Source organism: Meriones unguiculatus, chromosome 1, assembly GCF_030254825.1.
Source record: "Meriones unguiculatus strain TT.TT164.6M chromosome 1, Bangor_MerUng_6.1, whole genome shotgun sequence".
NCBI classification, from domain to species: domain Eukaryota; kingdom Metazoa; phylum Chordata; class Mammalia; order Rodentia; family Muridae; genus Meriones; species Meriones unguiculatus.
Genome location: NC_083349.1, coordinates 115366751 through 115383265, shown reverse-complemented (window position 1 = coordinate 115383265; position 16515 = coordinate 115366751). Strand labels below are relative to the sequence as shown.

The 16515-nt window shown below is 39.9% G+C and overlaps 1 pseudogene; it reads right to left on the bottom strand.

Annotated features, from left to right (window-relative positions):
• Window positions 1–16285, bottom strand: part of LOC110562452 (large ribosomal subunit protein eL28-like) — a 36019-nt pseudogene extending 19734 nt beyond the window's left edge.
• Between the last annotated feature and the right edge of the window lie 230 nt (window positions 16286–16515).

The following is a 16515-nucleotide window of genomic DNA, read 5'->3' as shown; positions in this document are numbered from 1 at the left end:
GCAGCCAGTCCTGAAGATACCTGATAAAACAGGATCAGATGAATGGGGAGGAGGTCCCCCCTATCAGTGGACTTGGAAAGGGGCATGGTGGAGATGAGGGAGGGAGGGAGGGACTGGGAGGGAATGAGGGATCGGGACACGGCTGGGATACAGAGTTAATAAAATGTAACTGATAAAAAAAATAAAAAAGAAAAAAAAGCAAAACAAAACAAACAAAAAAAAAGAGTCACCCCAAGGTACTTTATGTTATAAGTGGCTATTGTGAAGGGTATAGTTTCCCTAATTTCTTTCTTGCCCTTTGTCTTTCATATATGGTGGGCTACTGATCTGGGCACAGGGGTGTTTTCTGAGACTGATACTCCAACCAAGGACCATGCATGAAGATAACCTAGAACCCCTGCACAGATGTAACCCATGGCAACTCAGCCTCCAAGTTGGTACCCTAGTAAGAGGAACTAGCGCTGTCTCTGACATGAACTCAGTGGCTGGCTCTTTGATCACCTCCCCCTAAGGTGGCTGGGACAGACATACCAGACCACAGAGGAAGACAATGCAGCCAATTCTGATGAGACCTGATAGGCTAGAGTCAGATGGATGGAGAGGAAGACTTCCCCTAACAGTGGACTGTGGGAGGGGCATGGAAGGTGAAGAGGGAGGAAGGGTGGGGTTGGGAAGGGATGAGGGTGGGGGACACAGCCAGGATACAAAGTGAATAAATTGTAATAAATAAAAAAATATTTTAAAAAGTTGATAGCTGCCTTCTCAAGTGTAAAGGGAACACGTGTGCATGCTTGTGCGTGTATGAGTGCATACCTATATTAGTAGTGTGTGGAAGGAAGGGAGGAAAGAGGGGAGGGAGTGAGAGACAGACAGACAGAGAGACAGTGATTGAGAGATTCCTGTGTGTAGATGAAATGTGATCACTCAGCTCCTTCTGCCATGCCATGCCTTCTGCACCATGATGGATTACATCCTTCTGGGACTCCAAGCCTGAAAAAACTCGTTCTTCCTTAAGTTGCTTTTCTCATGGCAACAGAAAAATAACTAATATGAGAGCCCAGCCCTCCTGTGGTTTGCTGCTATGCCTAATGTCTAAGACCTGACACACATACAGCTCTGGTAGCCCAGCCCTCTACTTGGCAAATACAGAAGAAACAAAGCCAGTAAGGAAAGTTATTCTCTCTACTGCCCCATAACTAGTTAGTGGCAAAACTGAGAACATCATCCCTCAAAAGACCATTTCCTAAAGTTGTTACAACACTGATGTATCCAGGTACTGAGCCAAATTTTCCATCTAGAGTAGAAGAAACTATCAAAATAAAAATATTCTTAGTAAATAAATGTATGTTTTGGTTTTTTTAATTTTTATTTTTATATTAATTACAGTTTATTTACCTTGTATCCCAGCTGTAGCCCCCTTCCTCATTCACTATGAATCTCCCCTCCCTCCTTCATCTCCTCCCTGCCCCTCTCTAAGTCCACTGAAAGGGGAGGTCCTCCTCCACTTCCATCTGACCATAGTTTATCAGGTCTCATCAGGACTGGCTGCAATGTTCTCCTCTGTGGCCTAGCAAGGCTGCTCCTCCCTCAGGGGGGATGGGGAGATAAATGAGCCAGCCACTAAGTTCATGTCAGAGACACTCCCTGTTCCCCTTAATAGGGAAACCACTTGGATACTGACCTGCCATGGGCTATGTCTGAGCAGGGATTCCAGGTTATATCCAAACATGGTCCTTGGTTGGAGAATCAGTCTCAGAAAAGACCCCTGTGCCCTGATATATTTGGTCCTTGTTGAGCTCCTGTCCTCTCCAGGTCTTACTAACTCCCCCTTCTGTTATATAATTCCCTGAACTCTTCCAAAGGTTTGGTTATGAGTCTCAGCATCTGCTTTGATACACTGGTAGGTAGAGTCTTTCAGAGGCCCTCGATGGTAAGTTTCTGTCCTATTTCTTGTTTTCTACTACTTCCAATGTTCATGCCATTTGTCATTCTAAGTGAGGACTGATCATCTTACCCCAGGTCCTCTTTCTTGTTTAGCTTCTTTAGGTGTACAGATTTTAGTATGTTTTTCTTATCTTTTAAGTCTAGTATCCACTTATAAGTGAGTATATACCACATGTGTCTTTCTGCTTTTGGGATACCTCACTTAGGATGATCTTTTATAGATGCCACCATTTGCCTGTGAATTTCATGATTTCCTTGTTTTTAATTGCTGAGCAGTATTCCATTGTATAAATGTACCACAATTTCTGTATCCATTCCTCTGTTGATGGACATTTGGGTTGTTTCCAGGTTCTGGCTATTACAAATAAAGTTGCTACAAACATGGTTGAGCAAATGTCCTTGTTGTATACTTGAGCATCTTTTGGAAATATGCCTAGGAGTGGTATAACTGGATCTTGAGGTAGCGCTCTTTCTAATTGTCTGAGAAAGCACCAGACTGATTTCCAAAGTGGTTGTACCAGTGTTTTAGAGAGCTGTGATTAGGGCTAGCATGATTGGTTAAGAGCACTTGTTGTGTTTGCAGATGACCCAGGCTTAGTTCCCAGCACCCACATGACAGCTCACAGCTTTCTGTAACTCCAGTTCCAGGGAACCTGATGTCCTCTTCTGACCTCCACAGGCCCCCACAAGCATGTGGTACACATATAAACATGCAGGAAAAATATCCACACACATAAATTAACCTAATAAAACATTTCAAACACTAGGCTATAGTCTTTTGAGTATATCCTCACAGGAGATACAACTAGGCCATATGATAATTCTATTTTTAGGGATTTTTTTTCCTTTGTTGTTTTCATTTTGTTTCTTGTTCTATTCATAATAGATAGGAAATGGAATCAGCCTACGTGGCTACCAACAGATGATTACGTAATAAAAACATGTACATATATGCTATGGAACTTTATTCAGCCTTAAAGAAAAGTGAAATTATGAATTTTGCAGGAAAATAGATGGAACTGGAAAACAGTAAGTGAGAAAGGTAAGGCTTGCCTGTTCTCTCTGACATGCAGCTCCTAGTCTCTAAATTTTATATATGTGCCTTTACATGTGAGTGCACGTAAAAGCCAGAAAAATGGAAAGGAGCTCATGAAACATGAACAAACAGGCTTTAGGAGATGGGTGTGATAAGGCAACAGAATACATGTGGTATGAATGCAGAAGGAAGAATGCTGAGGGTTGAGGGGATGGAAGTGAAAGAGATGGGAAGAAGGCGTACAGGGCACTCAACTCGAGCTAAATACATGGGAAAGTGCCATAGCTGAACCTATTGCTTTGTATATTAATTTTAAAATTAAACAAAAAATATGAGTACTAGGGAAGGTTGAGGATGTAGCTCAGTTCAACTCTCCTGGTATATTCAAGGATCTGTGAAGAAATCCTATATGTGTCTATTTTAATCAGCATAATCATCTTCTGGGTCATCTTCACCCTTGTATATATCAGTGGCTCCTATCTTGTTATTAATAGACACTTCTAATATATATATATATATGTACTAATACATACATATATAATATATATTATATACACTTCTAATATATTCATATATGTGTACATATACATATATATATACATATACAGTTTGTATATCCAATTTACCTGTTTGTTTCTACTTTGAGGATATTTGTAAGTATTCAATTCCATTTTCTTTGTTAACCTATTAGCCACAATTTTTCACTGTAGTAGTTGACTTGTTAACCTTTAAAGCATGATTATTAACTCCACATCACTTCATGCATAGCATTAGAGATTCTTTCTGGCCTTTGTACTGTTATCACATATTGTAGGTTGATGCTAGCTATAAACACTACATTATATTGTTATTTTAAAAGTCAAGTGTCATTCAGAGAGATATAAGCACTACAGAAAATTACAACAAAGGTTCTCATGTTTATTGTTATCATGAAATCACCTGACTCCTGGCATCTGTTTCAGTGTGTCTTCTTCACAGTCAATTATTTTAAACTTACACAAAAAATTTATTGATGTGTATGTGGTGCTAGCAGAGGATCCTCTCCTGGCCTCTGCTAGCACCACATACACATAATTAAGCTAGAGTCATAATTCAGTTGTGAGTTACCTGATATGGGTGCTGAAAGCCAAATTCAGGTCCTGTGCAAACACAGTGGACATGCTTAGCCCCCAAGCCATGCCTCTAGCCCCTCTCAATGCTTTGAAAAGTTTTCTTTTATCATTAATTTGAGTGATGCTACAGTAATATTCTTTTGTAGAGTTTTCCCCCAAAATATTTTGTATACATGAGGTTTATTAAACCTCTTAGATCTGTTTCAGTGTTTCCATCAAATTTGGGAAATGCTTGATCATTATTTCTTCAAATGTGTTTGCATTTACTTTTTATGTTGGAGCTCCAATTGAATAGTTATTAGATTATGTGAAGACACAGTGATACTCCATTCTTTTTTTCGTAGTCCTTTTTTTTGTGTATTTGTCTGATTCATTTTGAATCATTTCTATTATGTTTTTAAGCTCATTAATTTATTCTTCTGTAACACCCAATCTTACATTCACCCAAAACAATGCAATTTATCATAGACTTTATCATTTACCCTCTAACTGACTGATTTAGGTTTTTGCAGTTTATATGTATCTTCACCATATTTGGCTTAGTCTAAATTTCTGAGCACAAGAAATACTGTTTGAGGGAGGAGGAGATGGATCAGTTGATGAAAAGCTTACCATACAAGCCTGAGGACATGCATTCTGATCACCAACACTCACATAAAACTTGGTAAAGTGAGTGTATCCATAAATTCGGAACTGAGGGAGGAGACAGACAGCTGATTATAAGGATCTCCTTTATTTCCCATATATCAAACATCATTGTTTTTAACGACCCTGTACCGTTTTGTGAAAATATTATTTCATATATTTCATATATTTTGTTGTTTCAAGTGGAATTGTAAGTAAAGTTTCTCTTACTACACCCTAACTATCTCTAATATACTGTGTGTGTGTGTCTGTATGTGTGTGTGTGTGTGTGTGTGTGTGTGTGTGTGTGTGTGTGTGTGTGTTGTATGCACATGTGTAGGGTTATACAACTGTACATGTCCTGGAGAAGAACATCACGTGTCCTGCTCTATCACCCTCTCTCTGCCTTATCCACTTGAGGTAGTCTTTCACTAAACTGGGATCTAAGATGATGTTAAGCAACACCAGAAATCGCCCTGTCTCTGACACACACACATCATAAGGATACACTGCTCTGCACATTTTTTTTTCTGGGTTCTGGAACCCAAAGTCAGGTCTTTATGCTTACATAGCAAGCGGTCTTCATTTTTGAGCTATCTCTCCTGCCCTCTCTGACAGACTTTTTGAAACTTTTGGACAATTCACTACTGAAATTTCTAGTTCACACATAAAACATGCCATTGTGAATTTCTGTCAAAATATACCTTTTGTATGTAGCAACAGAACTTATCTTCCCCCACCCCTCCAAAAAAAAGCTATCATAAAAAGGTATATTTGGTATTTGTGACAAGCTCAGACAGAGTGATTTATTCTTTTAGTAGGTTAAATTTAAACCAATTATTAGGGTTTATCTAGAATATTTTCTCCTTTAATGGTTCAGTTTCTCTTCTTGAAAATAATGATGAGAAATTTGAGAAATTGAAGTAAAATGTAAGAATATCTCAAAAATGTTTTTATTCATACTGGTTTTATTGGTAGTGTTCTTTTAAATATAAATAGCCATGTTTGGAAAACCCAGTACCTAGGTGGCTGTTTTTGAATCTCACTGCCACAAAACACCTTCTGGAACCTCTTGGATGCACTTGTTAGACTGAAGCATTTTATTTGTATTTGCTAAGAATGCAATAAGAGTCAGGTATAAGATTGTGTTACCCATCTACCATATGTAGAAATATATTTTCAAGTAAAATTTCTTCACAAGTGAAAATATAAATTTTATTTGTAAGCTTTTGTGGCTTTCTCTTTACTCCCTCTTCCAAAATACAAGGATTTCAGAATGACTCATTAAATAGAAATGGCTAGCTACAATCTCTGAACAGAACAGTCCCAAGTTACATTATCTAATTGCATTCCTTTAATAGATTAAAATTATTCAACATATTTAAAATAGATTCATGACAACCATCAGAAATTTGAGAAATTACGATTTTTAAGTATTTTCAGCATTTTGAAATGACATCATTATAGATGATTTTAGTTATTAATATATACTTCCTTATGAACTTTTCCACTATGGTCTATAACTATTTTATAACATTCTTGATAAATATATACTGACCAATACCTCCTCCTAATTAGGCAGAAATTCAGACCCAAGTTAGACAAATTTTAGATGTTAAATCAGTAACACCAAACAAATCCTCGAACAACAATCTTTTTCACATTTGTCTCACACGAGGGTCAAGTGTCCTAAATGTCAAGAAACGCATCAGACTGGACTGTAGAGTCCACACTTAAGTATTATGAGGTGATGAGTATTGCACTGAAAGTTTCCATTTCTAAAGACTATGCAAGATAAATTGTAACACCAAAATATGCAGAAGTGTGGCTTGTTTGATTGTTCAGAGACTGGGTCTTGCTATGGAGCCCCAAATGGTTTCAAACTCACCATACTCCACCCTCAGCTTCTGAAGGATGTTGGTAGGCTGCACCATCATGCCTAGCAAAAAACGGCTTTTTATTTGTCAGATAACTTGTCAAAATTATACTCACAACATCAATATATGAGGGGGAAATAATTTCCCACAAGTCTGCAATAGTTTTCTTCTTTGTCACTCTGTATGTTATATTGTGTGGTGCTGGTGTGTATGTGTGTGTGTGTGTGTGTGTGTGTGTGTGTATGTGTGTGTGTTGAATGAATGTATTTACATTCACACATGCATGCACATATGGCAGCCAGAGATTGATGTCTGGTGTCTTCTTCTATTGCTCTCCACATTATTTTTTGAGATAGGGTCTTCTATTGAAGCTGGGACTTGCCATGTTGTCTAGACTTACAGTCCAGTGAGAGCCACCAGGGTCCACCTATCTCTAACCCCTTGCACTGGGGTTACAGGTTTAAACAACTGTGCCCACCTTTTATGTGGATTTTAGGAATTCACACATAGCTGTAGCAATCACTCCTCAGACCCATCTGTGTTACTCTGATTACTGTTACATACTATAGCAACAGTTGCAGAATATTGCAAACTGTGTAGTGACTCTTTTGTCTTCTATTGACAGTATTTTGGAGTTTACCAACCAAATTGACACACTTTTGTTTCCAAGTAAATTTTGCCTATTAATTTTGAGGATTTGAAATTTCCATAATTCATTGTGCTTTAGCATTTGATAAAACTGTATTTCCAATAATCCCTCCTATAAAGCATTATACTTACTTTTTATAGTATATCTAAGATAAATTTAAGTGTTCTGAATTGAGCTGACGATTCTCCCAATAATACTATAATCTGAATCAAGGTGACACTGAACATTCATCTTTTTTTCTTCTAAATACAGAACAATACATTTTGTTATGTACCTTTTGCACAATTAAATACCGTTTTAAAACTCATAAAATATTTTGTACTTATCAATTTGCTTCAAAACCATAGGCTATAGTAAAAAAAAATAGGCAAACTGTATGCAGTAATCTTCCTAGTATGTGAGAATCAATCTGGCCATCTTTTTTTTTAATTCTTTATTAATTACACTTTATTCACTTTGTATCCCTCCTGTAGTTCCCTCCCTCTTCCTCTCCCACTCCCTCTCTTCCTCTACCTTCTGCACACATGCCCCTCCCCAAGTCCACTGATAGGAGAGGTCATCCTCCCCTTCCTTCTGACCCTAGTCTATTAGGTCTCATCAGGAGTGGCTGCATTGTCTTCCTCTGTGGCCTGGTAAGGCTGCTCCCCCCTCAGGGGGAGGTGATTAAAGAACAGTCCAATCAGATCATGTCAGAGGCAGTCCCTGTTCCCATTACCATGGAACCCACTTGGACACTGAACTGCCATGGGCTACATCTGTGCAGGGGTCCTAGGTTATCTCCATGCATGGTACTTAGTTGGAGTATCAGTCTCAGGAAAGACCCCTGTGCTCAGATATTTTTGGTTCTGTTGCTCTCCTTGTGAAGTTCCTGTCCTCTCCAGATCTTACTATTTCCCACTTCTTTCATAAGATTCCCTACACTCTCCCGAAAGGTTGGCCATAAGTCTCAGCATCTGCCTTGATATCCTGCTGGGTAGAGCCTTTCAGAGGTCCTCTGTGGCAGTCTCCTAAATTTGTTCCCTGTTTTCTCCTTCTTCTGATGTCTATCCTCTTTGCCTTTCTGGACAGGGATTGAGTATTTTGGCAAGAGTCCTCCCTCTTGATTAGTTTCTTTAGATGTACAGATTTTAGTAGGTTTATTAGTTTATCCTATATTATATGTCGATATGAATGAGTATATATCATGTTGGCCATCTTATATCACAAAATCAAATAAAATACTAAGCAATGAATAGAAAACTCATAAATTCATTCTTGGCTTTGTGTATGTTCATCACATCCTCCATTAGTAAATATGTCTGTTGAATTCTAATGTTATTATTTAGTAACTTATTGTGTGTGTGTGTGTGTGTGTGTGTGTGTGTGTGTGTTTGGATGCATTGCCACAGCAGAGCAGAGGACAACTTACCGGAGTTGATTTTTGTTTTATGTTTTTTCCCTGTATCATGTGGGTTCCGAGACTCAAACTCAAGTCATTAGGCTTGATGACAAGCACCGTTAGCTGCTAAGCTACCCTGTTTCCCATGGCTTCATTGACCCATGTCTCCCACAGTACGCATAGTATGCACGTTAGCTGCGATATTTTCAGTAACTGCTCAGAACGCTCGTAAACACACTCCTATTTTCCAGCAGGTTCTAATCGACAGTTAGAGACTTCTTACTCCCTACTACCACAACTGTATTTACTTGCCTTTTAGTGCATTTTTTTAAATTTTTAATTCAAATTATCTTTCCACTTTTTTTTTTTTTTGGCTTCTTGTTTATAAGGACACTTTTTCATTTGGAAACATTAGAGGATTTTAAAGCACTTGCTACCAATTGGTTGCATTCTGCTACCAATTCTAGTCTAAATCCATTTCACACAGAAGGAGAAGGTGGTATGTGACTTCAGTTCTTTGGAATCTGTTGAACTTTGCTCAATGGTCCAGAAGCAAGTTCATCTCAATGAAGTCTCCACTCGGACTCGAGCACACCTGTGCTCTGTCATGGTGGGTAGAGAGCTCTGTAGAATCAAGTTGCTGGTGTTGGTTGTGTAGATGTCACCATATAGTTCTAGACTTGCTAACTTTTTGTCTTTGTGTTATTTTAGAGACTGAGCGAGAAGTGCTGAGACCTAGAATTCTGAGCTTGTTTCTTCTTTCAGTTCTGGTTTTTCCACATACTTTAAATTCTTACTGTTAAGTCTAACTACATTATGAGCATTTCTAGGTACATTACATTTCTTTTATCTGACTATTTACCTATCTATCTATTTTTACAGTTTATTCATTGTATATCCCATTGTACCTCCTCTGTCAACTCCTCCAAGTCCCAGCCTCCTCCCTCTCCCCCTCTTTCCCCCATCCTTTTCCCCTGGTCCACTGAAAGCAGTTCTCCTCCCCTATTTAAGTGTAATCTATACAGCTGACTTTCCTCAAAAGAAATGGCTGTTAAGGGAAGAAGAAGAAGAACCAAATGTAAGCTTAAAGTGAAACCCTAAGCTACTTTACTTAGGTATGGAACTAAAACAAAAATAGGAAAAATAAAGAAAAAGATAGTGAGAGTAGCCAGGAGAAAAGGGGAGAAAGGATGTATAAGGTCTAGGGAAGGATCCAAGAAAACGAGTGTGGGTTCTAATGAAACATTCTGTAATTCTGAAATGTTATCTACAGCCTTATATTTCAAACACTTTCTGGCTGTACTGAAGTCCCCATCTACGGAGTGGGACTGACAAATATACTAGGTATCAGGGGTTATGTAAACAATCTTCAGTGTGCTCCGTGGCCTAATTTACTGTCATAAACATTGTGGGAAGCAGAACTCTCTATGGCAGCTTGGTGTGGATATTCTCACTGTCAGCAGGGAAAATTCATTGCCCCCTCGCAATGCTGAGCCTCCACCAGCATTTACCAAGACAGATGACTTGGTGACAGACACTCCTGACTGAAAGTTAATATTTAGCCCAGTCGGATGAAACAGGAGACCATCAGAATTGTGCCCCTGGGCCAGTCCCATGGTCCTTCAATCAAAAAGACCGTCTCTAAGGATGATCCAAAGAATGAGTTCTGCAGAGCCAGGATGTAACATTCAACATTAGCATCAGAGGTCAGGGACATGTCCCATCACCCTAGCCTCCCTTCATAAGCCCTGCTATCCCTGTCATCCATGAATGGATAAAAAGCTTTTTGTAATGTACTTGTGCTTTGGTCACGACCGTTTCTTGGGCTAATGAATTCCAGGAGAGTATCCACTTCTCTCTTGAAATTTTATCTACCTTTTATTTATTCTAGAGGGAACATCCCTGAATATCTAGTATATTTGTGTTTGTTAAACAAGCCTCAGCTTATCCCTCACTACTCCATCATGACCTAATAAAGCTCACTTCTGTCCAAACACAGCCTGGGCTCTCCAAATGAAAAGTCTTTTGTTTAAGACCCATCTTTCACCACTTCCCCAGTCTACTCATTGTCCTTGTGGATAAAAACCCAAAACAGATCTTAATGACAGAAGCTGATATCCTCCCCTAATCACTACTACTGCGCTCCTTCCCATTCCTCTGCAAAGATGTAGTTGGGCTACATGTCACAGAAGGTGTTTGATGGCAACCATGCTTTGGTTATGAGGAACACAAATCATAATTTTCTCCTAAACTCAGGAGTTGTTCTTTAACCTGTGATAACATGTCACATTTAACTAATGCCTTCTTTGTAACTTATTGCTTTAAGAAAATGCTATAAAAATGATGTTCAACTGGGGAAAGCTCAAGTAACAACCAGCAAATCCAAGAACATTATCTTTCAAATTAACCCCTTCTGACGCAGGCTACAAGCCTGTGCCAATTATCCAGTCACACCTTTGCAAAATCTTTTGAGGCCATCTACATCTAAGCAGAGGCAGCTAGTAGGAAGACCCTCTGCTATGCAGTCATACTCTACTTTTGTCTACCCCAAATAAATTTTATAAAAAAAAACCACGTATTTTAGAATTCATGTTTCAGTGTGTTTTTGAAATACTGAGCTGTTTTGTAAAAGTCTACCTTCAAGTAAGCTACTATTTAAGGTAAGTCCTTTTTAGCCTACCCTGCAAGACCAACCCCATCAGCAACATTCCCAGGGACTAAGCACAAACAGGTTATATGCTCTGAGTGATATAGAAATTACTTAAGGTATGCTTCTTAGCCTTAATGAGATCACTATGTAAATGGAAACAGAAATCAGATATAACATGACAACTGCTGGATAGTGAACAAGGTTTATAAGGGCTCTTGGAACTACAGCCACCATTGTTACTGCCATCTCATTGGCGGCTATTGGAGCTACCACCGGGGCATTAGCCATGAATCATACTATGCAGACTGCTCAGACCCTAAATAATCTTTTAGCCAATGTAACTCATGCTTTAGATGTACAAAAAGGAATTAATGCTCAACTAAAAGGAGACTTGATGGTGTTCAACCAGAGGATTGACCTCGTGCAGGAGCAAATTGATACCCTATGGCAAATCGCTCAACTTGGCTGTCAATGGAAGTATGCTGGACTTTGAGTCACTAGCATACAACATGAGAATTTTCCCTGTGCTGCAAATCTGTCTAAACAATTGTCTAGCTATATTTTAGGTAACTGGACTGAAGAATTCGATACTATGATGGAGCAGCTGAGAGTGGCCATTGTTACGGCAAATTCTACCAGAGTGGACACAGGTCTAGCCACAGGATTATCCTCATGGATTGCTGCAGCCATGAATCATCTGAAGGAATGGGCAGGCATGGGAGCATTAGCAGGCCTTTGGGTGTTGGTCTCCTTGGTTTGCCTATGGTATATATGCAAGATTAGAGTCTCACAACAGCGTGATGCAGCCATGATCATTCAGGCCTTTGCAGTCATTGAAGCAGGACAGTCTCCCCAAGCATGGTTGGCTACCATAAAAAGCTAAAATGATACACTCAGATGCGAGGCTAAGCACTGCACTCAGGGTCAGCTGCTTTCGACCCAGAGAAGAGCATGTCTGATTGCATGCGGGTTGATGCCCCAGGTCCCGCCTCTGAGAAAAAGGTATCGGACGGGTCTGATGCTCTTTGGGTGGATGACACCTAAATGAACATCGGTACAAAGTCCCAATTTATTTCTAATATCAGAGATCAGACCTCTACTCTTGCCTGATGCATCTAAAACAAAAAGGGGGAACTGTAGAGAGCTGCGGAATGCTGTGCCTTAAAGATGGAGCTGGTTTCTGCCTTCCACCTTCCCGATGGTGAGTGCTCTCTGTCACAAACAACTCCATATTTGGCTAAGGCTGAGGATCTGGCTTGCTTCCATGTATGTGGACCTATCTGCATTGCCCACGAGGCACGCTGGGGTTGGCTACCCAGAGGCTATTTTAAGCTGTGGGCTGGCGTTCCCCAGGGTCAGAAGATTGTTCAAGGTTCCTGAATAAACTGCATTGAGAAGAAAAAAAAAAAAATAAGGGCTGACAGGAATCAGGGCTGCTGTAGCCTGAGCTGTCATGATAGGGGAAGGGGGATGTGTGCTCATCCTGGAAGGAAAGGATGTCTTTCACAGTGCAGCTGTTCATACAAAGAACTGGGAGCTGCTGGTTGAAATAATGCTAATTCTGCTATCCTCATTTAAAGAAATCATTCCATCAATTAGCCCCACTGCCTCATACTACCGTTGGTTCTGTCTCAAACAGATGGTCTAAGACCATGCATGGACTTGTGTCCTCAACCAGTTTATCAAAATACAGAAAGAATGATATACAATATGTTTGACACCCAACAGACCATCTTTTAATATTTCCCTCATCTTAACAATAAAATAACTTCCAGAAGTAACTATTATTCCTTCCATCATTTGTTTCATACTTTGAAACAGAAATTTAATCTAGAAACAAAAGAACAGAATACCACTTAAAATAGTATCTCCATTTAATAGGATCCTTCTTGGATTAACTAAAATTTGTATTTAACCATAATGCAAAGTAAAAACAGAGCACAGTGTGAGTTCTGTTCGTTCATCTTCACAGATCACTGTGCTGTCACTGTTGATTCTAAAACATTCTCTTCAGTGTGGGGACATGTGGTTCTGCAGGGATTAGGGTAGGAGTTGGATTAACAAGAGCATGCGTGATCCCAGCTCCTCACAAACTTACTCTAGAAATGCACATAGGCAGTTGAGTCCACGTGTCTCACGTCTCAGGACGAACTACAGCACCAGCGCATCTTCCAGTTAACTGCCCAAAAATCACTTTTTAAAACAAAACATGCTTATCTGAAATGTGCCCACATACCGTTTCAGCCCCATAGTAACCAAAGGGATTAGATGATGTAGTAAGAATCTGGTGCTGAGAGTGATGGCACATGCCTTTAATCCCAACACTCAGAGGCAGAGGCGGAAGGATCTGTGTGGGTTTGAGTTCTAGCTGGTCTGCACAGTGAGTTTCAGGACAGACAGGACTACACATAGAGAGCTTGTCTCAAAACAAAACAGAACTAAACAACAACAAAAAAGAATTTTGTTGGAAAGGAAGACTTTATCAATGACTTCGGTAGTCTAAAATAAGACTTTTCCAGTTTGTTTTGTTATCGTTTAATTTTCTCTAGTACATGCACCCCAGTGTTGACATTCAGAATGAGACTTTCCAGGGACCTCACCTTTTCCAGAAGATTTCTTGATGATTTCATATGTATGGACAATATTTTTAGGCAGTATCCAATCCCACTACCCACTCCAACTCTTCCCTGACTCCTTCCCAACTTCACGCCTTCTTCTTTTTTAATTACTTAATTCTTTTATAATCCATTAGACAAAGTTAGTGCTGCCCATATCCATATGGGTGTGGAACCATTCACCAATCATGGGCAACCTACTAGTGGCCACTCCGTTAAAAAAAAAAAAAGAAACAAATAAACAAAAAAGATGATTCCCCCATCCCCAGAAGCTATCTATTGCCAATTGTTCCTCAGCCAGGGATGAGATCTTATGTGCCTCCCCTATCCATGATGTCCTAGTTAACTTTAGCTGTCAATTTGACACAGCCTAGAATAACCTAAAAAGACAGCTTCAACTGAAGGATTGCCTAGATCATGTCTATGATGTCTGGCCTGGGGCCCTGTCTATGGGAGATTGTCTTGATTGTTAACCAAGGTAGGAAGGCAAGCCCACTGTAGGTGACACATTCCCTGAAGTGATCCTAGACTGCGCAACAAAGCTAACTAAGCACAAGCCTGCGAGTGGTGCAGGAAGTAACCTACCTCCCTCCAGGGTTTCTACTTCAAGCTCCCTACTTGCCCCAGTTAAGGATTATATCCTGTTAACAGAAACAAACCCTTTCCTCTCCTAAGCTGCTTTAGCTCATGCTATCTGTTACAGCAACAGAATGAAACAAGTACACATACAACAGTAAAGTAAACAAAGAATTAAAGCCATGACACACCGTTAACTAATGAAAGCCATTAAACTAAAAAAAAAAAAAAAAAAAAAAAAAAAAAGCCTGAAAAATAGGAGTGAGGCTCAGAAAACGCATAGGAAGAAGACTGCCCCACTTTCATGCTCGAACTTTCTGGAATGAACGGTGTATAGAAAATGGGACACAAGGCAGAGCTGAGCTGGTGAGTGAACACTTGCCTATGGGATTCAGCTGGGTTGGCTGATCCCTCTCACTGCCCTGTGGAGCAGAAGGATCTTCCCTGGGTGGAGACACATAGAAAGTTCTGCAAGGAATGAAGAATTCGGCTTAAGGAAGATGCTCCATGTGAGAGTTCAAACCCCAAGGCAGGTTCTCTTCATCATGTCCCAGCAGAGGCAAAAACCACAGTGAAGTGAAGCCTGGCAATCTGAACACCTCTCGTTGAAATTACTGTCCCCTAAAAGAAGGGTACACAAGAGAACAGAAAACCTGAATATAGCCTTTATCTGTTAATCTTACCTTTCATCCTTACTCATTCATTTAAATCATGATTTCCTGAGAAACCTTCAGAAAATTAGCTTCTCAGGAAAAAAAAAAAAGAAAGAACAAGGCTAGAAAAGGAACTGAGAAAAAATAATAGTGCAACACATAACCTCAAAAACAGAATGAGATCTCAGAAGAATGTTAGTTAATAGTACAGTGGTTCTCAGCCTTAATGCTGTAACCCTTTAATACAGTTCCTCATGCTGTGGTGAGCCCCAACCTTAAAAGTTATTTTTGCTGCAACTTTGAAACTGTGATTTTGCTACTGTTAGGAATCGCAATGTAAATATGTGGTATGGAGGACATATGATATGTGACCCTTGTGGAGGTCACAACCCACAGCTTGAGAACACTGTTTTGGAAAGATGTTAGAAGAGCCAGACTCCATGAAATAAGGACAGGTGGCAATTCTGTAAGGAAAAAGAGTTCATGGAAATAAAAGACTCTAGCACAAAGAAGTTCAGGGAAATTTGCAGATTATAAATCAAGCAAAGAGACGAGAGAGAGGAGAGAGAAAGAGAGAGAGAGGTGGAGAGAACATTATAGCATGTGTGCTTCATTTGTCTCAAAATATCTTCTTTAAACAAATAATTAATAACATAAATATTTATAAAGATATATTAGGAGCCAGATACGGTGGCATATATCTGTAATTCTAGTACTTGCAAATCTGCGACAGGAGGATTGCCGTGACTATGAACCAAGCCTGTGTGATTTAGTGAGTACCCGGCCTGCCAGGACTTCATAGTAAAAAGTACATAGAAAGTAAGAAATAAAATGCTGTAATTTAATTCTCCAGGTGTCTTTACCCTGTCACATAATCACAGGGCATGAGCGGTTGAAACTGGAAATTATGCACATCAGCAGTTTTCAAACAGTATTTCGCTGGGGACCAGCGAATGGGATGGAATGTTCTCAAAGGTCTGAAGGGAAGCGGAGCCAACAAAGCTCCAGTTCGACGTCTAATTTAACCAGACAATCGTATCCTTTGATGTTTTTGTACCGGGTTCTGCATAAATCCCCCTTGTAAAGAGGTGGGCGCTAACGACGGTGCTGAGGCATGCAGAGCGAAAGCGTACGTGCCCCATTTGGACTGCCGTTTAAAATATACGCTCATCGTGGATGTGAAAATAATGAGTGATGCACAAAGGGGCAGGAAACCGGGGCTGGGTGTGTAGAACTTGAGCCTTCTCTCGATTGTCCCAGGCATCTTGGATGGAACCCAAACTTGCAGTTGAGCAGAACAAAAGCTCAGTGGTAAACCAGATTCCCTTGCCTTCCTTCCGAGGGTTTATCCTCCATCTGGTGTTCCTTAAGCATGCTCCTTGGGAATCTCACCCAGCTTCC